At 37.7% G+C, this 26,674-nt stretch overlaps 1 long non-coding RNA gene across 1 annotated transcript in view; it reads left to right on the forward strand.

Moving 5' to 3' along the window:
- Positions 1–23,737, forward strand: part of LOC120510481 — a 75,834-nt gene extending 52,097 nt beyond the window's left edge. Inside the window, exons 2-5 of the long non-coding RNA XR_005629509.1 lie at positions 309–392; positions 16,722–16,848; positions 18,052–18,361; positions 23,605–23,737. This is a non-coding gene — a long non-coding RNA (uncharacterized LOC120510481). The remainder of the gene's footprint in view (positions 1–308; positions 393–16,721; positions 16,849–18,051; positions 18,362–23,604) is intronic.
- Positions 23,738–26,674: the final 2,937 nt, after the last annotated feature.

Consider the following 26,674-nt stretch of genomic DNA (forward strand, 5'->3'; position numbering starts at 1 on the left):
ATTCCTTTTATTACTATTTCAAGTAACCAGGTACATATGGCATGTTTGTAAGTAAAGCAGTCAATGAAGTTAGTTACACCTCTGCATTTATTACCCTACCCCTGAGTATTATTAACTTTTACATTCCCCATAAAATATAATTTATCACTTAAATAATTTGCTTTGTGTCAGGGTTCAGTGTGCTCCAGTGCTTTCCTGCTCATTAAATGAGATATTTTTACTTAATGAGCCCAGAATGTCCTTTGCATGTAACATTAGAATTGATTTCAAACACCCCATTTTTCTAACATATTTGTATGTAATTTCAGAATGTGGACTTCATTCCCCAGTCTTACTCTGAAGAAAAAAGAGCTACAAAGAATAATGACCCATGAACTCTGAAGAGGCACACAGTAAGTATGTGTGAATATTTTAAAAAAACCCTATTATCTGCCTGCACTTTGCATTCTTTCATCTAGTTTGAAAGTCTGAGTTACTATTTGAGCCTGATGCTGCAGTTATTACAAAACATAATACTCCATTAGGAAGGCATTTTTAGAAGGGACTGCAAGATATGTATTTCCATGAAATTAACAGCATTTAAAAATAACCCCACACTTAGATGTATGTGTGTGATGCCCTGATTGATACAGCAGACAGCTAGTCTTTCCAATGTACACAGTTCACATATAAAATATATATTTATAGGATAAATAAACATCATAGAACTCTAACAATGTACACCTAATGGGGATCTGGCTCATCTCTTTGCAATTGCAAATAATCACTTTGCAATTATTTAATAAAATCTGAGTAGAGAAACCCTCTGTTGTGCAGTAAATCATTTGCTCATAATAATCACTGGAACCAAAAACCAGCCCAAACCTCTGAGCTATCTCAGCAATTCCAGGATAAACACTGTGCCGCCACACTTTAAATGGAATTTTGCCACCAGCTAGGTTTCAAGGAGTCAGTGAGTAGTATATGATGGATTCACAAGTGGGTGTTCATTTGAGTCCATTATAACAAATGTGACCATCTGTGCATCAGCTGTACACCACTGACATGCAGGGTGCGAGTCTGATCAGTCAGGTGCTCAGGATCTATGGCAATTTGCATGGCATGAAACACTCAGTAAAGGACAGGAAAGCTGAAATTCAATCCCATAAAAATGCTAATATTGTAGTATAGGTTTTTTTCTTCTGAGTGAAAAAATATTAATTCATGAAATAAGCAAAAATATATTTAACAGAGCTTACAACTTTTTTTCAGAGTGTATTTGGCCATCATTAAATGTCATATTTTCCCATGGTTGCCTTGTTTCACCTGATTAAGAGCTTGGGCCTCTCATTCTGTTTGCTGCTCTGGGTGGGTTCCTTGGCTGATGTGTGTTTCCTACGAGGCACATGGAGCCATGTACCTGTGGTGCAAGTGTTTATTGTGGGCTGTGCACACGGTGGGCAAAGGAGCACGAGAAGTGGGTAGGCAGCCTGTGCCTTGGTGTAGCAGCCTTCCTTGACACACTGTCATGTTTGCCAAGGGAAATCTCAAAATCCTCATCAGACTGACAGAACCAGCGTTATTTAAAAAAAAATTAAATTAAATAGTGCAAGAATGTTTCATGAGACTGGGTCATGCCTTGTAGGTCAAGGAGAAAAAGAACATTTCCCTGGTTGTGGCAAGGAGAAAAAGAGAACATTTCCCTGATTGTGACAATAGGAGTTAACAGTAGTGTGATTATCCATACAAGTGTGGATGGATAATGGACCTCACTGTGAAATGTGAGGTCTTCATTGTTGCCATACAGGCAGAGAAAAACAAATGAAAAATTGGAATCAACTGTTGATTATAATTTAGTGATGGGTGAATACACCCAGGTTATTTATTAAGGCCATCTCATCATTGAATAGGCTACTAAGTAACATAATAGCTCTGATACAGATTGGGGAAACAATGTCATTGAACATGTAAATTATGAGGAAATGTCTTCTCTTGCTGTTACCCATCAGAGGGTGCATCACATACCCCTAGGAAATCAGTTTATTTTGCTTTTCCTTACAGTCCTTCATCATTTGTCCATTTGAGCTGCAGACAGTTAAGGTTTGTGCTCAAGCTGAATGTGCTTTTCTTTTTAATATTTTTTCACTGTAAAATGAAAAGGAAGAGTGTTGGTGTTTTGTTTTGTGCTTTATTTTGGTTATGCTCTCTCTCCTTCCTCCCCCCATTCCCCAATAAAAAATTATGTTATTATTTGCTCCAGGAAAATAGTGAAATATCACTTTAGATACTGAAGTTCGTAATATTGTAGCATATTTATAAGGTCTGATGAGTTCTTAGATGGTATGAGACTTTTTTCCCTTCTGATTCTACAACAGCAGTAGACCTGGCCTTCATTTCATTTTTTAAGGATAGACATGAGATATTTTAAATTTCATTTGAATTACTTTTCTAGTAATAATAATTATAACTGATTGTTATGTTTCAACTTCTAATGTCAAAGAATTTATTTTAAATGAAAAGTAAGTGATTTCAGTAAAATTTCTATAAAATATCTAGCTAAAATAATTAATTTTTAAAATAAATTTTTATCTTCTGCACTGTGAATGTTTAGTTACTCTGGACGAATAATAGTTTGGTTGTTATATCATATAAATCCTGGTGATGTCTCAATGTGTGCAGAAAGGAAAATGTGATGCACCTACTTGAGAAATTTCTATGATGGATCAGCAAGTCATTTGGGACTGTATTGCTTAGAGTTGAGACTGGACCTATTGGAGGTGCAAAAATGGAGCTTTCTCCCCTTTAGTGTGTGCCACTCCCGGAAACATATTATAATTTAAGAAAATTCAGGTAGATCAGAGAGAAGTTGAGCCTGTAATATTTCCTTTATTCCTGTAATTGACAGTTTGCATTCTATTAGTATGTATACAGCTGACCTTGGCACGGGTATTAGGAAATAATTCTTTTCATCAGGGAGTTGCCAAGGCTGTCTTGTGGTTGCTGTTGTTCTAAATGCTAAGCCTGGAGAAGAGCACAGTGTGTTGTGGAAAGTCTCTGGCCAGCAGTCACATGTGAAGTGTTGCAGAGCTGGTCACTGGCACCAATGAAAAGGCACCAGCAGGTGCCTGCAGGCCAGCTGAAGGGTGCTCATGTGGGGCACCTCAAGAAAGTGAGGAGCACAGCAACCTAAGGTCATACATTGATTTTAGTCTGATATTTGAGACCCTTGTCTGTGACTAGAAATGGTTGAAGAAGGAATAGATGGATGGATACAAGTGTAATTTAAGGGATAAGGGACACTGCTCTACTGGGCTTCCATCACAGGATCCATTATATGCATCTGAAGCAGCAAATTTTATTTAGATTTTTAAAATAAATTATTTGTATTTGAGAAATAATCTGTGCAGTTTCAAGAGAGTTTGAGATAATGGTGCTTATCAGATTCCTTTTGGGAATGTCAGTAAGTATTTTATAGCTAGTTTCAGTTAACATAAACTTTCCATAAATCAGATACATAACTTTTTACATGTAGACTAAGGCCAAAGGTTTTCTTCACTCTTTAAGAGCACTGACATTAAATTTTTTATTAGTACCCGTGATGAATAATGCACTTGACTTCAGTTTTGACAGTAGTATTGAGAGAAACTACTGCATATTTCTTGCAGAAGTACCTAAATAGACAAGTTTAATGCTGAATAAAAGTTTATCTTTCTTTTCAATGAATTAATTCTTTGCTCAGTTCGTTACCTCCTGACAACTGCAGCCTTTCTTGCATCATCTCTGTGTTGCTGCCGTCATATTTGTGTTCATGGCTGGCTTTCAAGCTATCATTTCTTTGTGTCTTGGGGCTGTGTGGCTTGGTTTACAAAGGGGTTCTGGATCTAATATTGCCACTGCCATCCACTTTGCCACTACTGTGTATACTTGCAGCTGTCCAGAAGCTCTTGCAGAGAAATGTAAACTGTTATTCTTAAACATAAACACAAATTTTCATATTACATACTATTGGCCACTGTGCCCAAGTTCATCTGCAGTTATTTGGGCACTCTCCTGCTTTTGTAGCTCAGATTCTTCACACTTTTCTATTTGAGTCCTGTGATGCTTTGACTTCTCTGCTATGTTTGGGATGCTCCCATATTGTTTTCAATTTGGCTGGAGTAGTTTGCTTGCTTGCAAAATCCCAGGCTTTATTTTAGATCTTTGATGCGCTCTTTCCAAGTGTTTTGATACACTCTGAGTGTTTTATACCAAATCCAAAGAACCATCCAGCTTTCTACCAGGAAGCTAACCCTTCCCTTCATATTGTGAGGTTTATTGCAGTTCAGATCAGTTAAAGGCTTCTCTGTGATTTCTCTCTCCTTTTCTATTGCTTGCTTGAAATTGAGTTTCTTGGGTTTTCTTTTTTTCTTTGCATGGGAGTATTTTACATGTAGCCTGATTTATATCTCCTTCTAACCACTGCAAGTCTTAAATGAAAATCAAATAGTTGCTGAAAGATGTGAGTGACACAGGGCAGATTTTCTTTCCATCCTGTGTTCCTGGGAAGTTAAACTGCAGTAAGAAATGCTAAGCAGTACAGAACTTTCATCAGAACTTCTGAATTTTCTGAGCAGTCATCTGAAAATTGTAACTTAAAGTAAATAAAACCCCTGTAAATGAAACTTGTTCTGATGTTCATGAATCTAACTTTGCTATTTTGCAAGTCTCCTTCTTTTACATGTGAAGTGCAAAATAATTCTATGAGGAAAATGAGCTTGAATCTCATTAGACATCATCCTGTATTAATGGAACTGGTTCACTCATATTTTATTCATTAAATAATATTTGTCAATGTGTTTTTCTATTTTAAACTCTTACTGTAAAAGAGAGCATTATCACCTCAAAGTATTTGTTTCCAAGAGTGAATGCCAATATTATCCAGTGACGCCATATTCTCCTAATTATGCTGAGGGTTTCTTTCCTAACAGCATTTATTTTCGGGTGTCAACAATACTTCAGTTAAATGTAGTGTAAAGTGCACTTATTTAGCAAACTTGTCCTTCAGAAAAGGTTTTTTTTGTCTTTAAAATACCACTAGATTGTTTCTTTCTGTCAGTGCATGATACAATAGAAATCTTAAATCAATAACACTTCTTACTCCTATGCAATTGATGCATAACATCCTTCTTCACACACAGGTTTAATGTGTTGTAAATTAATTATCTGGAATGCGTAGAGGGTCAATGGACCTTGGTATGACCAGGATGTAATGTTAAAGTGTTCCATTTCCTTCCACCCTTCTCAGCTCTCTTGCCGACTTCTCTCTCTGTGTCAGCTCTGCCATCTTCTGCACTTTGGTCCCTTAAGTGTTGTTAATGCCCCTTGAGGGCTTGATCGATAGGAAAAATTTGTTTTACCATAAATTTGTCCAACAATTTCCTTTCTTCTGAAGATGGAGTACCTTTCTTAACTGGGCTTGTGTAATGTTCCTTAGTAAACTATTTTTACTTTCAGATAAATTTAAAATAATAGCCTTATTTTAAATCATAATGAAATTGCAGAGATTCTGCATAAACAAATGCAGATAGAAGTTTTGGTTTTTAGGTGCCTAAAAATGAATCAACTATGCTTTAAATGTCTGTCAGGGGGAGTTTTGCTTTACTGTATCTACACATTGAACCACATAGATGAATAAAACTGCTATTAACTGTGAAGAAACGCTGAGGGAGAGATTCTCAGCCATGAAGAGCACAATTAAAACATGCATTCACTGGGTTTAAAGTAGCCAATTTCCTTTAAAAATCAGAGAGGCCACCTCTATTACATTTTTTGAAGCTAGCTTGGCTATTAGTTGCTAGGGTAACAAGATCCAAGACAGTGAATAAGTCCTGTCCAGGCAGCATGGTGTTATGGGTGTCTGAGATGAATGCAAAGAAATGCTGGTAGGAACGTTCAATTATGGATTAGTTTAATTTTTATTTACCAGTCTTTTTACTATAAGGATGTTCAAAACATGTATATGTTCGTCATTAAAAAGGTGCTAGTATATTTTAATTGGCTGAGTAACACTAAACTATTAAAGCAGAAAATACATCAAATCTCAATAAAAAAAAAAGAAAGAGGTGCTACTTAAAACTCCCAGCATGTTGGTGGGATCAATTTAATGTCCTGTGCTGTGTCAATGTCACTTTCATAAACTTTTGCTGAAGTGCTTTTCCTACTGTATGTTGAATGATGTTGTCAGGACTGTGAGTCGGGGGTACGGTGGATTTGAGTCTACTTTACTTCCCTTGATGAAAAGGTCACTGCCACTTGTAAATCTGTTTTACTCCCTGCACAGTTGTTAGTGTCAAAGTCTGTCAGCTCTGTGGGATGTTAAAATTATACAACTGAGGTAGGAACAAGGATCACAAATTCCCAAGTGGTACATCCCAAGAAAAAGTCTCTGATCTTTGTGTAAAAATTCTGTGGAAAGTTTTTCATTCAGGATTTTCAGCTCACTTTGGCTTGATTGCAGAAATAAACAAAATTTCTGCTCTGTTCCTCCCATCTGGTGGGCCTTCACTGATAGATCATCACAGGGCCACTTATGTCTGTAGCTCGTGGTTGCAAGTGAAAAAATCTCTGCTTTATTTTTTTAAGGCTGCAAGGGCTCCAGTTAAAGCACAATTAAATCCTGGCCTGTGTTGTGTTATGTGATTATGTTTTGACAAATCATCACTTTAGATCAGCTTCACAATTATTCATAAGTTATTTGGGAAATACATGGAATAAACACAAAGTAAAACAACTGGCCAATTTAAGGGACAGCACCTGACCTCCAAACCAAGCTTCCAACCAATGTAAGAAATGCAAATGAAGAAACCTCCAAAAACCTAAACTGTCTTTTCCCTTACTCATAGCATCATAGAAACTGTTCTGTGTATATGCAAAGATAGCTTTATAGTCAGCATTTTTCTCACGTGAGTTGTCATACTTTGCCAGTATGCAGCAAATGCAGTGGGAGCACAACCAGCTGGAGTGCCAAGAGCTGTGGCTGTGTCCTCTGAGCTTGATTGATTGTGACGTGGAGTTTTCGAAGTTTTATGCTCTGGCTGTGCAGGAGATGGACACAAAGTTCTCTGCATGTGAAGTATGGCCAAAGCTTTTAGGTGGTCAATTGCCTGCTTAATCCAAAGGCCTTTGCTAAGACAGAGTCAAGCTTTTCATACTGTGAGCTATTTCCATATGACCTTGCGACTAAATTGATTTTTGAATGGAGTAGTTTGCTGCTGAGGAGACAGAATGGGACCCGAAAGGGGCAAACACTGAATCTTTTTGGCTTGACTTTCAGTCAAGGTAACTCACTGGGGTCCTGAAGGTGATGCAAGTAAACATCTGCCAAGTGAATCTTCGTGTCAAGGCAGCCATTGTGGGCAAACTGGGATAGGCGGCCGTGGGTAAACATATATCAGTGTGCCAAGTAACCATCAGCATGACGGGGAAGAGGACACACTATGATGCTGATTTTCTTTTGCTTTAGTTTTGACTGGAAAATTCTCTTTTTGTGCTGATGAATCTGATCTAGAAGCTGTCTCGGGCCCTCCTTTCAGTGATAGGAAAGCAAAATCTTTCATATCACTCCTTTCAGTGATATGAAAGCAAAATCTTTCATATGAAGTTTTTCTTATTGAAGAAATAAAATAAGATTCAAAGATTTGAATGATAGGTAAACAAATGAGAGAAAAAACCAAAAAAACCTGAAGACTTAATTACTCTGACAAAAAATTTACTGCCATCTCTACCAATCACTATCTTTGTTTTATAGATATCTTTAAAAATGTCATCCAATTTGCCTTGAAGATCACAAACACTTCTGCTTAATTCTCCTTCCCTGTCTCCTGAGAGAATTGCAGCATAAAAATTCACCTATTCCCTTTATCATATTAATTTTTACTATTTGAAATTGCCAAAATCCAAATGGCGGGTATTTGTACTTCCATAATTAGAAAGCTGAATGGATGCTTGTCATATCCGTGCTTGTGTTTTCTGAAGACTCACAATGTTAGACAGAGGGCATGTCTGAGGAATGTAAACAAACATCCACCTTATCAGGACTTTTACAACTGAGAAATAGAAAATAACTTTTTTTTCCCCCCACCCTCTGCCCTGCCTTATCCCTCCAATTCTCTAGACTTTGTTCCATCTTTTACAGTTTCTAATTTTCAGCTTCTCTAGGCACAGGCAAATGAAGTACAATTACAAACTCTTGGAATTATTCTTTTACACAGGAAGAGCAGTTCCACACTCTCAGGTCTGTGCACACTCATATAATGGGTATCTGGTATATAGCTACTTTTTCACCCTGAAATAAAATAAATAAATGAGCATATGCTAATGAATCTTAGGGACATTTTTATTCTTTATTAAAACAGATTTTCAAAAACTGATTATTTCAATTTCAAGATAAAAATCAGATATCTATTTATGATATAAATAATTATTTTATTCTGGACCAGTGTTCCACGTTCATTTCTATGCAAAAGGAAATAGAGCTTAAAACAAAGACTCTGCCAGGATTTTGAGAGCTTTGGAAAAGTTCATTACAGATCAAGCCTTCTGACTAAATATCTAAGATGATTTACAGGAGAAAAAAAAATTAAGGCCTTGCGTAGCACTTTCAGCCTTTTCAGAGAAAAAGGTTGCCTGGTTGTACAAATATTCACTATCAATGATTTAACCTTTATGTTAGTAAATTAATTTGAAAAACTAAATTTTAAAGTGGTTCTAAAGCATTGTGGTCCTTGTGAAAAAAGCGACAATATTTAGATGCTGCTTATCTCACTTAGCCATTGTGAGCTTCATACAGATGATCTAAAATGGGTTTGTCAAACACCTGCACATGAGTATCTCCCAGGTACCACTGGGATTTTTGCTTATGCTTAACTCTTGTCTTTCTTCAAGTTTCCAGTCATGTTCTTACTACTTCCTTTCATGGCAGACAAAATCACACCCCTTTGGACTTCCTAAATTTAAGTATTTTACATCAGCCTGCAGAGGTTTCCTATTTTCTCAGTCTCACATTATTATTCTGCATCTCCTCTCTTTTAATGTATTTAAAATAAGTATTTCAACCTTTTGGGTTTTTTTAATGCACTGAAACACCTTTTCACTTTCATCACAATTTTCCAGATCTCCCATCTGCTTGCACAGTCTGTGCTGTCCATGTCACAGCCTCTTCTCTTGGTATTCCAAGAAGACACTTTCTCCTTGTAGTTTGTGTTCTTAAATCTTGCCCAAAAACTTTCCTTTCCCTCTTGGCTTACCAGGCAATATTTTGGGATGTTCTGTCAGGTAGACTAGCAAAGACCACCAGTTTATTTGGTAGATCAGTGACATGCTGGCAGAGCCCAGAGCAGTGCTATGAGGTAGTTCTGTAGGTCTCAGCTGTGTGTGGATGAAGGATGTCTCTTGTTTCAGACTCCCTTCTGATCCTGGGGAAAGACTTCCCTTTTTGCTTGTTTACTTTGGTCTAGTCTCCAGACTCAATGTTGTGTTAGCAGAGTTGAACAATTGTCAACATCTCTTCAGCTAATTGTTATTTTTATTCTGAGAATGAGGTCTTTTGATATACATGCGGTGAATCAGGCCAGGTATGAAGTACTTTGCCCCAGTATGAGTTCATGTGAAGACTCCTTGTGTGGATTCTTACAGCAGCAGCCCAAAGAACCCTGTATTTGTATGTCTAAGACTAAAGGACTAGATGGAGACTAGATGTAAATTTGCGGTAAGTTTTGCAATATCTGATATGAAGCATCAATATATTGGTGTGAGGCTAGAGGACTGCAGTTTTTTTGAGAGAAACAGATGTGTGAGATGTGCATCATGTTACCAGTGGTAACATGGACAGCATTTTTTGAAAAAGCTCCAGCTCAAAAATGTGGCTCAAGCAGAGGCTGAAACTGAAGCCTCTGCTCAGCTGAGATGGGGAATTGTATTTGGGAAGAAGTGAATAAATACCCATGACAAATCTTCAGCTGCTCTAATTCATAATGGAAGCTCATTCCCATAATGGGAGATCATTCATAAATGATCATTAGCCCAAACAGAAGCTCTTGATGGCAAAAGTAATTGAGGCTGTGAGCAAAAATTATTGTGTTGATCAAACTATATTAAAGGAGGAAGTTTATAAAGAGAATCAATTTGTGACAAACTTTCTGCTCTGAAAAAAAAAAAGTTTATACTGATACTTAAATTTGGAGAAGCACACAGTCTTTATAAAACCCCAAAGAACCCCTAAAACTTGTAACACTTTACCCAGCCTCATTGAATTGCTCTTCTGCAGAAATTCTGAAGGAAAAACAATTAAGCAGAGCTGCTGTATGCATCTAAACATGTGGAAAATTCCCGGCCACTGCCACATGACAGTGATCCTGTCCCTGGGGTCAGGCTGCTCACTGGTAATTCCAGTGTGAGGAATCTCTGGGACAGTGAACCTGCTGAATGGGGGAAAACTGGTGACCCACCACTCCTAAAGCAGGATATACTTGTTCATTCAAAAATCTGTGCCACAAATCCAGCTAAAGTGTCTTTACTGCTAAATGCAGAGCTGAATAATTTTATAAATTAATTCTTTTGGGAACATCTTGCTAATTGCTTCAATATTTTCATTGTTTCATCTGGAAGCATTGTATGTACTTCATAGGTGCAGTAACATTCTGCATTATTTATACCTAATATTTGATGTATCATTTTTAATACAAAAAATTAGTGCTACCTAAGTTCCTTTACACAGACCAAAAAAAAAGAAGGAAAAAACCCTCCATCATTTCCATATGCTCACCCTCCATGTTCAGTTATGATCTGGGCTGCCCCTATTGTTGGTTAATGTATGAATAACAGCCTGCATTTCCCACCTGCGATCAGGTTTTACTGCAGGAATAAAGCAAGGTCAAAATAATATCTAATGTTTAGACAGCATGCTGGTAGTGTCCCCGTCAGCAGACTATTCTTAAATAATAGCAACAAATTAGCATTAAAAGCTCTCCACAACAAGATGTGCTAAAATCATACTGGATGCTCAGTGACCTGTGCAAAGAAAATGTAATATGCTGCTTCCTAGTGCTCTCAGCCTCAGCTGCTCTAGTGTCAATTATGTCACTACAGCTTTTCAGAGATGGAACCACATGACTCAAGAAAATAAGAAGAAAAGAAAAAAATAAACAAAAATAAACTCTGGATGCAAGAAGAGAGAGGGTTGCAAGCAGAGAATGTTTTGCTCCAGCGCTGAGTTTGAAGGGGCTGCCCTCTTTAGCACAATGGGAGCCAGCTTCCCTGCTGTGTTCTCTGAAGTGGCTCATTGCAGAGCAGTAATATTATATCTTAATAAGCATAACACTCTGAACTGAGGCATATTTTTAAGTCAGACACATGGGAGGGAAACATATCAGAGCTGAGTTGTGTTATTTTTAATGGAGCATGTGTTTGTCTTGTAAGTGTGTCAGAAGAAAAGGAACAGGTCTCAGGTTTCTTCTCACCATGTCTAATGTAGGATGGGCACTCCAACTGCCTCTCTAAGTGACATCAGTGGTCTTTGATATTGCAAATGACACTGGATGGTCTGGACTACACTTGTACCTCACATTCAGTGACACTGAATGCATATTGTGTATTCCAGTGTTCATTGGAGCTCTCCTTCAGATGAAGCTCTTTGAAAACCACGAAGATCAAGATAGTTTTCATTTGATAAACAAGATTATCAGAAGAGACTGTCCTTTTCCCAGCTTTGCATGGGTGGGTGGTACAGGTGATGGGGCACATGCTCTGCAGGAAAGCATTTCCGTTTACATTCAGCTGGAAAGCAGATCTTGCAGCACGGAATTGATAGCTGCCATGTGTACCATACTGCAGCCCATGCCACTCACCTCTCATTCTTAACATCAAAAACAATATTAGAGGAAAAATGTTTGCAATGAAATTCCTAAGGAAATTTTACATTTCAATTAATATTGATAATGGGTTTTTTAATAAGTTTTAGGTCAAGATGTATCATAAATCTATTTTCCACAGAGCACAGAAAATATATACTTATTCTGTCTTTGTGGTATGACCGGATCTAGTCTTACATCCAGCAGCCAGCTGAGGCTGCTTGTCTATTATAGTCTCTTCCACCATTCCTAACAAATGAACAAATAACTAGATGCCCTGTGAAACATTTTAAATAGAACTGTCTCCTGAAAAAGCTGTTACTGACAGAGACAGGTTCGATCCAGATCAAGGGAACCTGCTGTGGAGTAGAGAAGATCAATACTGGTAGCTGCCTTTTTTATTTCAGATTTCTTTTTTTTTTTAACTAAGCGTGGGTAAAGATTATGATGACTAAAGTAAAGCAGAAAACAAGCAATCTATGAACTGAAGTGCATCCTTCTTATTAAACCTTATTGTGCTCTTAAAGCAGTAGCAGAAGCTGTTGCTATGAACTCTATCATGCAAGAGGCTTTCAAAACAGCATTTAAAACTATGTATTAGCTAGAAACCACTTTGCCCACAAATTCTGAAAGAGCTGAAAGTAGCTTTTGAAAAGGAACCAATGTATTTCATGGCAGAGTAAATTAGCTGCTATTTTTTTACTTTTGAAGTATTTGATCAAAATCCAGTACTGAACATAGTGTCTTAAATTAATTCTATTTAGAGTGCTTCTCTGCTGGTTACAACCTGGATCCCACAGCACCAAGTGCCCCCCTTTCCTGTTGTGTTCTTTGGTGTATACACAAGGATTCCGTGTTTCCAACGCCAGCTGGAGGCGCTAAGGTCCCGTTCTTAGCTTTGGAAACAAGGCATGGGCTTGTGGACAGATCAAAACATGATTGTTTTTATTTATTGTATTCAAATAGCAAAATCCACTCTGACTTTGCTTAGCAATGAAAATAGCAATTAAAAGTCACCAAGACCAAATCAGGCTAGCAATGAAAAACTATAACCCAAAATTTGACAGGTTTTAGGAAGCAAGGCTGGCATTATAGCCACAATATTCTTAATAGCCTTTGGCTAAGTCCAGGAATTCATTTTGAAATATAATCAATCCTCTACAATCCCCAAGTATTAAATTCATCATTAGAATGTTGTTTTCCCCTTCCCAAACCTTCCATGTTACAAGCAGCTCACTAAGATGAAAGGCATTTGTTACTGAGAACAGCCTTAAGGAAAGCAAAAAGAGCAAATCTGGAAAACAGATTCACATTTTTCTGGAAATGGGTAGTATTCATAAAGCATTTAGCAAGTTCAAGGTCAACTTGCTCTCCTTCTGTATACTATTCATAACAGGCATTTGACAACTCAGTGACAGTCAATCTAGCAGCTGAACTGAATATATTGGGCCATCCAGTTTAAATAAAAACTAAATCTTCATTGTGAAATGAGCACAACAAACCCAAGAAGAGCAAAAGGCTTTCCTGTTTCTGAAATTCCAAATAAGATAAACAAATTATAAATGAGAGGAAATATATCTAATTTTGATAAATAAGCAGATGTATGCATAAATGGCAAGAGATTATGATCCTCCACACCATGGTGGTATTGTCTTCTCGCTTAAGTGAAACAACAATCCTGAGCATTCCACAGATTTTTTTTTCCGTATACCATGTCTGCATAATTATCTAACATCAATAAGATATTGACATTTTGCAGTTACAATTACTCTGAACTTGTCTTTTCAGTCCCTACACAAGACCATCCTGGAGTTTATTTAATATTCACTGTTTCTCAATATGCTCTGGGATACAGTAAAAGGTATCTCCTAGTGGCTGTTGTCCTACTGGAAAGTGAGGAGATTACACTAATTGGATTGGAATAATGAGATTGTCATCTGACTTCAAAACTTGGTGAAAATAACAGCTCAGGGAACTCCAGAGACATCCAGAGATGTTTTAGAAATCCTGGGGATGTTGAGTTTTGTATCCATGCAAATTCTGAGGTTGGGTGCATTTTCAATTCTAATACTTTTCTTTTTAGTTACTGTCATCATGGATCTTAGAGAACTTATTCTTTGTCATGTACATTCCAAACAAAATGGGTAAACATAATGTATCTTTTATAACAAATTCTTCTAACTAAAAATTAATCTTAATATGGTGTATGTTGAAGAGTGACAGTTCTAAACAACCAGCTCATACCATCCCTCCATCACTTCCAAATGGCACAGATATTTCTAACAGTAAAAGTGCATCATATCACCAATTGCCTTTTCTCTTTCAGCAAGACATAGAATGAAAATCAACTAGCAATTGTTTTGTGGGTGGGTTCACAGATTAAAGATGGACTATAAATTGAGAGGAGTATCAAGTTCACAATATATTTGGTTCCTTTTTGGAAACCACTACCTGGTTTTGTTTTTAAAGCTGCCATGGGTTTTCAACAGGATTCTTACTCTAAGCACTCAGTATCTTTCATCAGCCAGCACCCACTGAATGACTACCAGGGATGTCAGTGTCAAATTCCTCTGCAGACGTCCAGCTGGACTCTCTACAGGCATTTATCTAAAAGGGCGTGCTGCAGGAATGATGTTACTAACAGTTCCACCTTCCCTGCTTCGCATCTTTCACATATCAGCTATAAATATTTTGAATATGCTCATTATTTAACATTTTAGACCTCCTCCCCAATTTTGTCAGATATTTTAGAAGGTTTTCTGCCTACAGTTATAATGTATGTCTGCAGTCCAGGAAGACAGCTGAAAGCACAATGGCTCTGCCTCTATATTTGGAAACATCTGCTGTTTCATTTCCATGATGCACAGTGATGTGCAGTTCTGAGAGAAAGGACAAGTCTGGCACAGGAGACATTAATTTATGGTTAAATATTTTGATACTGAAATTGGGATTCCCTCTTATCCAACCCTCTGGTAGTATTCCTCCTTTGAGTAAAGGATGCTGAAATAGTTGCTCAGTGGTTCTCTGTTTGTTATGGAAATAAATCCCACCCCTACTGAGGCAGCCTTTTCAGGTATCAGCAATTGGCTTCCTCCACATCATTTTGTCATTCTTTAGAGAAGCATAAAGGCAATGAAGTGTGATATGGAGTGAAAACAACTAAATTAACTTAGGAGGAGCTTTGGTTTGAGGAGTCTCTAGAGTCAAGGTGAGATGTTGAGGATGTGGAAGATTTGCTTTACTATAAGTTCTATGAAACAATTGTGCCAAAACTCCATCATATAAAGCCTAGTTGTACATTCAGGAGAAGTGCCCTTTGATGAGTTGAGAAAATCTGGCAAAATTCAATTCTTTATAGTGGTTTATTGTTTTTAATAGCCTGACAAATAATTTGAGGAGAAAATTGTGTGAATAATCTTAGCAATGCTTTATGAGTGGCTAAGGCAAATTACAGCACTGGGTGCTAGGGATAGTTTTGACTCATCCTCAGCTGACATAAGAAAGGTCCTTTCCATAGGTATTTCCATGGTGTTGAACTGTTACTGTTGGATCCAGGACATGGCTCTGTGGTCTGACCCAGCACCATTAAACTTATGGATATTTGTTCCAGATAAAAGGCCAGACTTAAACCTTGCATGGCTTCAGAATCAGGCCATGGGCTTAATTCTTCTCAATAGCGATTATCAATGGAAATTTTAAATTAGAGCCAGGAGGGAGCATGGGGGCTTAGGAGACCTGGGATAACACATCTGGGAAATGCTGTTTGGTATTCTTTGAGGTTGTGTACCTTCTGAGTGTGTCTGTCTGCAATAAGGCTGTTAAGTGTACTGTCAGAAATTTTGGAGAATGTTAAAAAAATTTTATTTTTGAGAAGCCTTCATACAAATGGTATTTAAAATTCCCTTCTGCATTCATTATGTAGGAACTTTGTTATGTGCTTTTAGAGCAATATAATTCTATTGGCCAGGAGTTCCCAGCTTTAAAAGACTGGGGCATAAAGAGCTGCCTTATTTCTACAGAGAGAACAGACTCTTTTTTTCCCCTCTTAAGTTTAGAACTTGGTGGAGTCTTTCTTCAGCAAAACTAAGAAGATGCACATTTTGATCTGACAGATTCAATTTGATTTGTCGCATTTTCTGAATCTGTGATCAAAGCTACAAAGATCAAACTATTCCATCACTTGACCTGAAAGTAATACAATACAGTTTAACATAGCAACAATATTTTGCCCTAGATGTTATGTTAAGGCTGTCTATCAATAATTCAGTTCTTATATAAAATGTTCTTGTAAATAAGATATTGTACCTCAAGAACAAATGATCTGCACAGATATATTTTCAAAGAATATCAGTCTCTCTGTTTATGCCAGTGAAGAGTGAAAGAAACCCAAGGGTGAGAAATAGAACAAGACAAGGCTTAGTGAAATATGTGGGTTTGGAAGGAAAAACTGTGAACATTTTGAGCATATGGACCTATAGCATGGCATGTGTCTTAATAACTCTATAGGGTTTTTTTTCTAATGTTTTAAACCAACTTTCAATAGATAAAATTTACAAAATAAACTTTCATGGCCAAATATTGTTAAGAATCCAAAAAATGTAAAATAATTCAGTATGTAATGATAAAATGTGCTGTTCTGAAGTAAGGCTCCTAACCTGAGAGGTAAAAGTGAAAAAAAAAAAAAATTAAATCTCAATTCGGATACACAAAAGAATCAATACCTTGAAAAAAAGAGAAATCTATGAACTTGCCCTGAGGTGAAATGCTAAGGTGATGGGAACAGCTTCTATTGTAAGATGATGATATTATACCCCTGCATTTTATAAAAGAATATTTCATTATATTTTCTCTTTACAGGTTGTTTCATGTTTGCCTACATTATTCTGAAACATTTTGCATCTTCACCTTCTAAATTGGCTGAAGAGGCATTGTCCAGCCCTCTGGGAAGGCAGAAGTGACTGCTTATACCACTGATTTGTAAGAGGTATGTTTGGGTTTGAAGTAGTAAAAGTTATGTCCCAAAAATTGCAGCACTGCAATCCCAAACTTCAATAAAATATGTTTTAAGTGTCTAGAAATCATGAGATTGACTTCAAAGCCATGATTTTCTAGTTTGGTGAGTAAATTTGGTATGTCTAGTCTTCTTGGCTTTGTTGTTTTAGAAGTAATTTCCTAAATTTTTCCCACAGTCATGAATAGAGTATTTAAAAAAAATTAGCACTGGCTGATTTTACAGCCATGTGACTCTAGGAATTGATGTTTAAGTATGCCATGAGAAATTCAGATACTGCAATAACTAGTGCTAAGCGTACTGTTTTCTCACATGATTTTAAATGCCACCCTGAAGGAGAAGGTTGAAAACACCTAAATTCTTCCTGCCAAGGCTGTTTTTGTTTCTTAGAGAGATCAGCTGTGTCAGAATGAAATCTCCCCTCAGGCCATTTTTTTTTTAACAGCCAGATCACTTTAACCACCAACTCTGGCAGTAAAATTATTCATACCTGTATAAAGAGCAGTGAAGTTAAGATTTTCTGGAGAAGAAGCTACCAAAGCTGTACTCTTGTCCTGCAGGGTTGTTTTAGTGGGGTTCTGCCCCAAGTATCTCTTCAGGTGGGGAAATGGAAATTTATCCTGGTTCCTGAAAGCTAATACTGATAATATGTCTTTTTATCCAGACTCATTTGTCTCTCTAGAGATCACCAGCACTATTACTGATACCACAACTTTATATTGCTCTAGGCAGCTTGTCAGCTCTACTGATCCTAACAATTATGAATGAAGATTTTCATGTGGGCAGGAGACAAAAGGGAATATCATCTGAAAGTTTCTGAAAATGGAGCATTATGGGACTGCCCCATAAGTGAGAGATAATATGTGGTCTCCAAGGGCCCCATCAAACTTTCCTGAGCAAATAATCCCAGCACCAGATTGTTTCTCCAAAGGGAAATAATCAATGTGTCAATGAAAATGTGTAGGCCAAATGTACCATTGAGTACAGATGAGCCCCCTTCTTATTCCAAATAATAATGGTATGTTTTCAGATTTATGGTGTTGCTCCTTTCCTTCTCCTGCTCCATCACTTCACTCTTTCCCTCTCCTACCCTGATGGCAGATGATACATAATCTATAAGATGTATTGGTGTGGATATGATGCTGAGATGGGATTTTTGTTTCTTCATTCTTTTAGTAAGGGAAGCTGAACAGACACGTAGAGATGGATGGGTGAAGTGAAGTAGAATATTACTGAATAATCTTCAACCTTGAATGAGGAAAATGAGATACAGGATGCCTAATGTTTCATTGACATCCATGAAAAGAGATATGAAAACATCCAAACCTCTCTCAGTGGACGAAAGTTAAGGGGACCACATGCAAAACCACAGCTCCAGTGAGAATGGTGACCCTGGCAGGACAACAGGGATTCCATCCATGCATCTCTCCTTGTGTGGCCACAGGGAGAGGCTGTGCCTGGTGCATCAAGAAGAAAATAATATCTGGTGAGTTCTCAATGCAGTGCTTTCCTCCTATTTCTGTGCAGGAGGTAATATAGAACTCCACGTTTCTTAATTTCTGTAGTAATTTCATGATTATGTTTCCAAAAGAAAGGACGCCTTCTTATTTTCATAATTAACAGGAAATACATGTTATACATTAAATGTGACACAAGAGAGATGAATTATGCAGCAAATTCTGTGTGCTGATCAGCACAAAGCCCAAGGCACATTCAGCAGAGTTGCTGTGAAGATCTGTAATGAGTTTCAAGTACATCATTTCCTGATGGAGGGTAAGAAAACATCCATCAATGCTAATTTTCCCACAGTTTTTAGCTTTTTATGAATACTTTACAGCTTACAAAAAAGATGAATTTCTAAAGTGCAACTTGAGGAAACTCTCTTAGTAATTAGAGAGTATTCCTAGCCAAAACTAATGAGGTCTGAACCTTAAACATGGGGATGGTTCAAAGTTGACAGCCCCAGCCTCCTATTTCTTCAAAAAGGTTAAATTAATTCCTCAAATCTGAACATGGATATTTTCTTTTCTAGTTGAATTTCAAACCGATCACTGTGCCTTCAAAAGTGCAGAATTTGGGTGTTGTTCCTGATTCTCGTATTTTCTTTTCATTCTTTTCATTGAAATTCAACAATTTCAAACCGATCACTGTGCCTTCAAAAGTGCAGAATTTGGGTGTTGTTCCTGATTCTCTAGTAGTTTTGTACTGGATTAAGTGGTCTGAAAAAGCAAACTCCAGTGAGATTGGGGCATCTTTACACCAAGCTCAAGGATTTTGTGAAGTGATACTGACTTTGTAGAGGAGCACATGACCATGCAGACAGCTCTGGTCTCTGCAACTTCTGTCAAGATGTTGCAACGGAGCCGTCCTGACATTTTCGGAGTGAGAAAATAGATTTTAGATACTGGCAAGGAGGGAGGGGCAACTTTTCTGATTAGGCACTTGTCCATTTTATTTTGAGAACTATCTACTTGGTTGCAGGCCTCAAAGAAAGCAAATATAATATCTGGGAATATTTTTTCCAGCTGGTGTATGTTGTTTATTTAGTGAGAAAACATTAAATATATTCCATGGTTAATTAATAGTAAGTATTTATATGTTGTATAAATAACAAACATAAACGTATTAAATATTAAAACAATTGTACCTGCTATACCAAGGTGCTTGACACCTTAAAACTCTGGTGATTTTAGAGAATTTAAAGGTTATCTGGTCAAGAGTTATGAAGAGCTTTGATATATGAGGAGGGTAAAACTTTTTCTTAAAACTCATCCTCAGAGCAAGCATCAGGTTGTTATTTTACTGCATGTGTCTCCTGCTTGTATCCTTCAGTTATGGTAAGTGAAAACTCTCTCATAGGAGATCACTACTCTTATTCAATCAGAAGTTAAGGGTTTTTTTCTGAGATAGAATTTAAAATCAGTGTTCAGGTTTCTTAACAGACACTACTTTCCAGCACCTGTCGCTTGAATGAGAAGGCTTTTCTATATCCAGAGGAGATTTTATTTGATGAATCCCAGAATCAAAAGCCATAATCTGAACAGCCTCAGGGCTGGAGTCTAAACAGCAACAAACAACATAATTTCTGATATATGTGAATAAATTGAAGCTGTGCTTACAGAATTTAGAGCCACTTGAATTCTGCAAGACAATTCTCACTCTTCAGTGTTGCATTAGTTCCAAAGCAGAGCTTGTTTCAGTCATGTTTTTTTGTTAGCATTTACACTCATGGGAAAAGGCTTTTGTTCACAAATGTGTTTCAAGGAAGAACTATACCTTCATGAGGTGCAGGTTTTCATGACCAACAATACTGCAAAGACACATTCCTTCTCTCTGAAACATTTCAGCCATTCAAACAAGACAGAAACAGTTCCTTGGGACTGCATGACTAAGTTATGAAAAGTGAACAATCACTCTGGATTCGTCTGGTTTCTACAAATAAATTAAGTAATGAAATTTTTTTACTCTAATTAAGCAGTGATCACTGTGAATATTCAGACAAAGCAGGATAGATTCTTTCATGTGCTGTTATTAGCAAGAAAGGCTAATTTAGTCTTGCTTAAGGTAGGCAAAAATAAGCTGTTGAACTCTGGTAGTAATACAAAACTATTTTGTGATCCAATAGGGACAGGAATATAACACAATATTATTCACTTATCTTTGAAGCAAACAAAACTTTTGTAATCTACTATTAAACTCATTTCCCTGCTCAGTAGTTAACATGTCAAATGTTCACACTGGACCTTAAAATTAGTTAGAAAGCCAGGAGTATATCAGCATTTGCAGCATAAAACTGTCTTCTCTTTGATCATTCAAGCTTTCCATCACTCTAGGTGGTCCTAACTAATAAGGAACTGTGATCCTCTTCACTACTTGATTCCAGTAGCCACACAACAGACCACATGCAGTTAATGCTTGCCATTAGTGTTTCAGTCAAATACCAACACTTATCTACAGATTTATGATCCTTTTAATTACATATTTATAAATCATGTCACTATATGTATGGGAAAAATGTCACTTTTAAGGATTTGAAGATTCTGCATCTTTTTGTTTGGGAAACTTTTTCACCTCAAGACAAAAAACTGTGCAAGTTTTTTAATGTATCTGATATGAGTTATTTGTGTATTGATATGTGTTATTGAGCAGGGGCACTGCTCTATGTTCCACACGAACATGAACTCTGGTTTTCTCCAGATATTTATAGGAAGTTCTTTGTATAAGAATCTGGTTTACAAATCCGACATACCTGTGCAATGCCCAAACTGTCAGCATTCAATCCCATTTCTGTGCTTCAGCAGCTCTTGTCTGCCGGGTTATGGACGCTGAGCACTAACAGCTCTACTTGCTTTTTGTGCTGTGAACTCTGAAAAACATACCTGCAGAGAAGGAAGGGGCAGCTCAGAATTAAACACTTGCTTCTGGTAACAGTCTTTTCCCAGGCAGTTATTCCATAATGAGTTTAATATGATTCTGAATCTTTGAACAATGATGATTGCACACAGAACACCAGTTAACGTGTCCTGACCCAATAAAGGAGAAACTGTGGCCACAGGATAAGAGTCCCATGGAGCAGATAACCAGGTGTGGGCAGAGATGTATGTGTGTCTTGTTTAGGTATTAGGGTTTAATGACAAATTAGAAGGGCTGATAATAAAATTCTTGTCATGCAGCTTCCTTCTGAATGGAGTTAAAAGCAGCTTTAACCAGGCAAATCCTCCTCAAATGTCTATCCTGTGTATATATAGAAAAAAATCTGTTAAATTTGAGATTTTTGAGAATGAAGACATTGCTGAAGGGAAACTTTGTTTTGTAACTATCTCTATAAAACTTTAGGCTCTGTCTTGCTTTGATTCTATTTTGTTTGGCTGACCTCATAATCTTAGAAAATACATGTTTGTGATTGGGTCATGGTCAGGTATGTAAGTTAAAGCAAGCCCTTGTAATGCTTAAATAATTCCTGTTTTAGAGGTTTATGGCAGTAAGCCCCTCTTCCCAAATCTTGTGCAGGCAGGAATTTATGCCACGATCTTCCCTGGATATAAATGAGTTGCAGCTTAGAGATAAAGAATAGTAATTGGATCCTGTTGTAATGTCTACAGCACCTACTCCCAGCCCACTTATTCCTTTGGGATACCTGCTTAGGCTGGATCATCTGACAGTGGGTTTTTCTGGGGCTGAATGTCTCATGCAGAGTGCCAGCAATCTGAAGCTCCGAGCACTAATTGTAAGCACTAGTAAGGTGAAAAAAAGAAATTAAAAATTTGACCTTTTTAGTTTCACTGCTGTACATAGTCCCATAATTCCACACACTCCTTAGAATTTGGGTTAACCCCCCACTGGCAGCTATATGCTAGTGAAACATACAGATTTGAGACCTTAATTTCTTCCATTGTAATATAGAAGTGTAAATTTTAAATAATTGTGAAAGATATGGACTTAAAAGAGGGAAGATGTCTGCTCTAAGAGAGGAATAACACAATGGATTTGCTCTGAGCTGCCTGGGATCATTTAAAACCAATGAATTAAAAATCAGATAGTTGGTGAGGGCTATAATTTACACTACAGAGGTGATAAAGTCTTTTGTGTTCCTATTTGCAAAGAAAGTATTAAACTACAGTGATTTTTGATTTTTTTCTTCCCACCAGGGAGAAATGTGAAACTCAATTTTACCCCCAATTGGTAAGGTGCTAATTTGTCTGACAAGTTGTTGGAATCTCAGCATGTTTGAGGTATCCTTGATGTATCAACACCTTCATGCTGAATGAAGGATGCCTTTAATGTGTAAATGTTTAGTACATATCCTTTATCTCATTAGCCAAGAACAATACCAACCACACACAGGCAAGAAGGGTCAGATGCAAGCTCCAGTCAGAGAGAAAAATCTTTTATGTTCTAATTAAATGAGCAAACATTTGGAATACAACTCTTTTGCAAATAGTTTATCAAAAAATACACTTGAAATTCACAGCCTAACTCGAGTTCTAAAGCCCTGGTGAGTCTAATATCAAATGATATTAGATTTGAATCCAAGTACCATCACTGATGTCTCCAAGTTCTTCTTACTGCATCAATATCACAAATTATTAAGATTAGTAGAAGAAAAGCAGTTGTTAATAAATCCAGCAAGGTATACTTCTCAAAACTATGAATGTTAGTCTAAACCTTCATAAGTTATACATAAATTTAGAAATTTAGCTTCATTTACCCTTTTGTGGATATGAAAAGTTTTCTAGGGAGAGCTGAAGGGTGCTGGTGAGGTGAAGTGAGTTCTTTGCTGGATGTCTGCAGGGACTTACCTGATTGTGAGATGAGAAAAGGGATGGCTCTGGCTGAGGATGTGGAGGATGTGTTCACACACACTCACAGCATTCTCCTCCCTGGCTCTGCTTCAGGGGGTGCCTCTTGTTCTCTCTGCACCAAAGCATAAGGTGAACATGGGTCCACAGGGAGAAGCACAGAACTTGTGCTCCGTTTGGAGCCCTTGGAGGTGGACACCTGTCCTGCTCAGCCTTTGCTGTGGTCCTTGCCAGCATTCCCTTCCCTGCAGGCCACGTGGGCTCACTGGTGTGCTGCAAACTTCTGGCTGCACATGAGAGATAAGAGAGACTCTTTTCACTTCTATATCTCCACATTACATTACATCAGTCACATGTTTGTCAGTTCAGTTCCAATTGAGCTCTGGTCCTGTGTATGGGTTCATTCCTTCTTTCTGCTTTTCTTTTCCAGAGGCTGATCCCTTTGAACTGCTGAAACCTGATGACTTGCAATCAATAGTCTGTGAAACAATAAGGTCAGCAGTGAGAAGATTCAGATTTTCTGCCTCTAAACGCAGACTGCCAGACTGGAACACTGAGGTGAGTCTGACCTGAGCTCATTGCCTGATAGGAGAATGGAGTGGGAGGAAAGGGATTCAAAGTACCTGGAGACATGGAGAGCTGTTAATACAGTGTCCATCCTCTTCACATAGATAGCTGGGGGTAATACACTGTGTAAACTTACAATAGATGTGACTGACAAATGTCAGCTTCTTGTTAAATGTTAAGCACTGATGGATCCTGAGACTGGAATTCTAAGCCCCATATGCTACCATGCAACCCTACAAAAATATCAAGAACATTTACAAGCCCAGTCTTAAGATCACTTTTTCCAATCAAGGTAAAGTAGGAGTTTAGGCTATTTTGTTTGTTTAATTGGTTGGTTTTTTGGTTTGCTTCTTTTTTATTTTTTATTTGTGTAGTTTTACAAATACAAGAATATTATATTTATTTTTATCTGGGGAAACAGAAATTTGCAAGACTTGAATGAATGACAGAAGTGTTATAGGGTGACATGCTTTGATATGAAATGCAAGTTTGGATTCAGTTCCTGATAGACACTAAATTGAGGCTTCTCAGCTGGATCTCAAAATACAGCTGGTGTAGGAGCTTTAAACAATTTGGGAGACTTCTGTGCAGATGAACACATTATATGGGCTGTACACAGCAGTTACCCTGTAGTCTAATCTGTCCCAAGTGGATAAATGCTGGCTCATAGATCCATTTAATTTGGTTTCCATGTGTAAAGCAGGACCTCACAGAGGCTCAATTGCACCCAAGTTTATGTTACACTCCCAAAAGAAAACAAATACAAGGATGAAGCATTTAATTGCTGAAATGATGCAAAGGGAGAGATTTCCCCCAAATTTTGACAAACTGGCCTAAGTATGATCTCAAAGAGCACTGAGATATTCAGATATCACACAGACAGTTATATTCACATAAACATATTCTGCTGTTCTTTAACTAAATAACAGAGAATATATTTGTGAATACATTCACACATACACAAAAATAAGAGGGATTTGTCCAATATATGACCAGGCCTGGGCTAACAGCACCCCACTGAGAATAGCAGTAGGGTCAGTGAGTGAGTGGCAGAACAGTGTGGGGATGGTTTCATGGGGCCAGCCCACAGGCACTGCAGAGCCTGGGTTAGAAGGCATGGTGAGCTATTCATAGTCAAGAACTTGCAGAGTACTTAGCCCTTAGAGAAAAGAAAGAAAATGCTTTTTTGACTCAAGGATTGAAGCTTCTTTTGTGCTTTGAAGCTGTCACCTCATGAGCAGTTTGTCTGAAATTACTGCTGGAGTGATTACAAGAGTGTGGCAAAGATTCCAAGTTCACAAGACAAACCCTGCAGGAACCAGCCACAGCAGCTGTGTGTTTCTGTGGCTGGCTGGTGAAAGCTCTCTGGATTAGTCAGCTTGTGTAAATACTCATGATCATGAAGTTACTGTGGGCTTTACATAACTTCACTGTGTTAGTCTCCAATTCATGTACCTACTACTAAAACAATTTTCTAAGTACTGTTAAATATTTTCCTTGTATTTGTGTCTGGAACTCAAGTCCAACAAGCTGCAAGAATCAGCCAGTCCTGACAAGGTTCAATTTCTGCCTGAAATTATTAGTTGGCATAAATTTGAAAAAAAAAACCCTATTGTAAATGCAGTTTTTTATTTGAGAGTGACCAAAACAGGTCACAGGAAGAAACACAACAAATAAGCAAAGACAGAAAGAAAAGGCTAAGAAGACAGAGCAGGTATGTCAACACATTTTGCATGGACACTTTTGACTTTCTTGCTATATTAATTTACTTTGTCACACAGTTTCATGTCACAGTAGAAGTAATCTTAGCAGGAGTAAAATTCTGTCACTGACATAAAACAACAGGGATGAGATTTACATATTTTGCTTCAAGGTATGTGCCTGTACTGAAAACAGTGAGATTTGGAGAAACTTGAATATACTTGCAGATCTCGTGACTGTTCTGTTCAAACACAATTTTTCGACGCTACAGATAAAGCTCTGGGTTTTTTTTAAGGTGATGATCACAGAGCACTTGTCTACTCCTAATTGACAGAAGTAAATATTAATTTCAGATCTGAACCCAGCCCTCAGATGCCTACATATTTCTTGGTGCCAATATTGAAAAAAATTGCAGGAGTGTGTGTGCAGAATTGGGAAATCAGACCTGGGTCCTTGGAATTGCTCCTGGGCCATAAGCATATGCAAAGCAGAGCACTGCTGGTTTCCTCTGGCTCATTTCTAGTTTTGGGATCCCAGTAGTTGATGCTAAATGCAAACCCCTCAGTGCTGACCCCTCCTACATTTCCATTTGCAGCTGCACATTCTGAATGCTGTGAAAGCAGATCTCAGAACACGGTGTGATCTGCAAGCATATACATGATACATGAGCCACAGTAACTGTTCAGGTTTGCAGTGGGAAACACAGACAGCTCACAAAAATTCCATATTTTGAAATGAAATTGTGAAGACGTATGAAAAGATAAAAGAGCGTCTTGACTTCTGTGAAGCATTTTGCCCCCAATACCAAAATGCCACTGCCTACACAAAGGCACAAAATTTATTGTCCTTATCTCTCATTAAGGATGTTTGCCTGCATGATGTTGGGATCAGCTGTAGGTGGGACAAAAATCACACTTATCTATATTCTAGATACATATTCTACCCCAGTGCTGCCGGGAAGGTCTTGCAAAGTCTCTCTATGTTTCTGGACATTTTCCATTGAAGCATCAATGGTGCAAGTTCAGGTTACAATCGTTTGCAATGCTGAAAATGCTGCCAATGAGAGCTGGATGAGCTTTCTAGCTGCTCCAGCTGTTTTCCCCATCAGGTTCCTGGCAGCCTCATGGGGTGCACTGGCATGTTCATGTGGCACTGGGTGCATGGTGGTGCTGGGATTCTGAGCAATGCTGCAGAATCCATGTTCTGCTCCTGAATGTGTCTCCTCAGCTCCT

The sequence above is a fragment of the Passer montanus genome, unplaced genomic scaffold, assembly GCF_014805655.1.
Source record: "Passer montanus isolate IOZ18808 unplaced genomic scaffold, ASM1480565v1 scaffold58, whole genome shotgun sequence".
Lineage (NCBI taxonomy): Eukaryota > Metazoa > Chordata > Aves > Passeriformes > Passeridae > Passer > Passer montanus.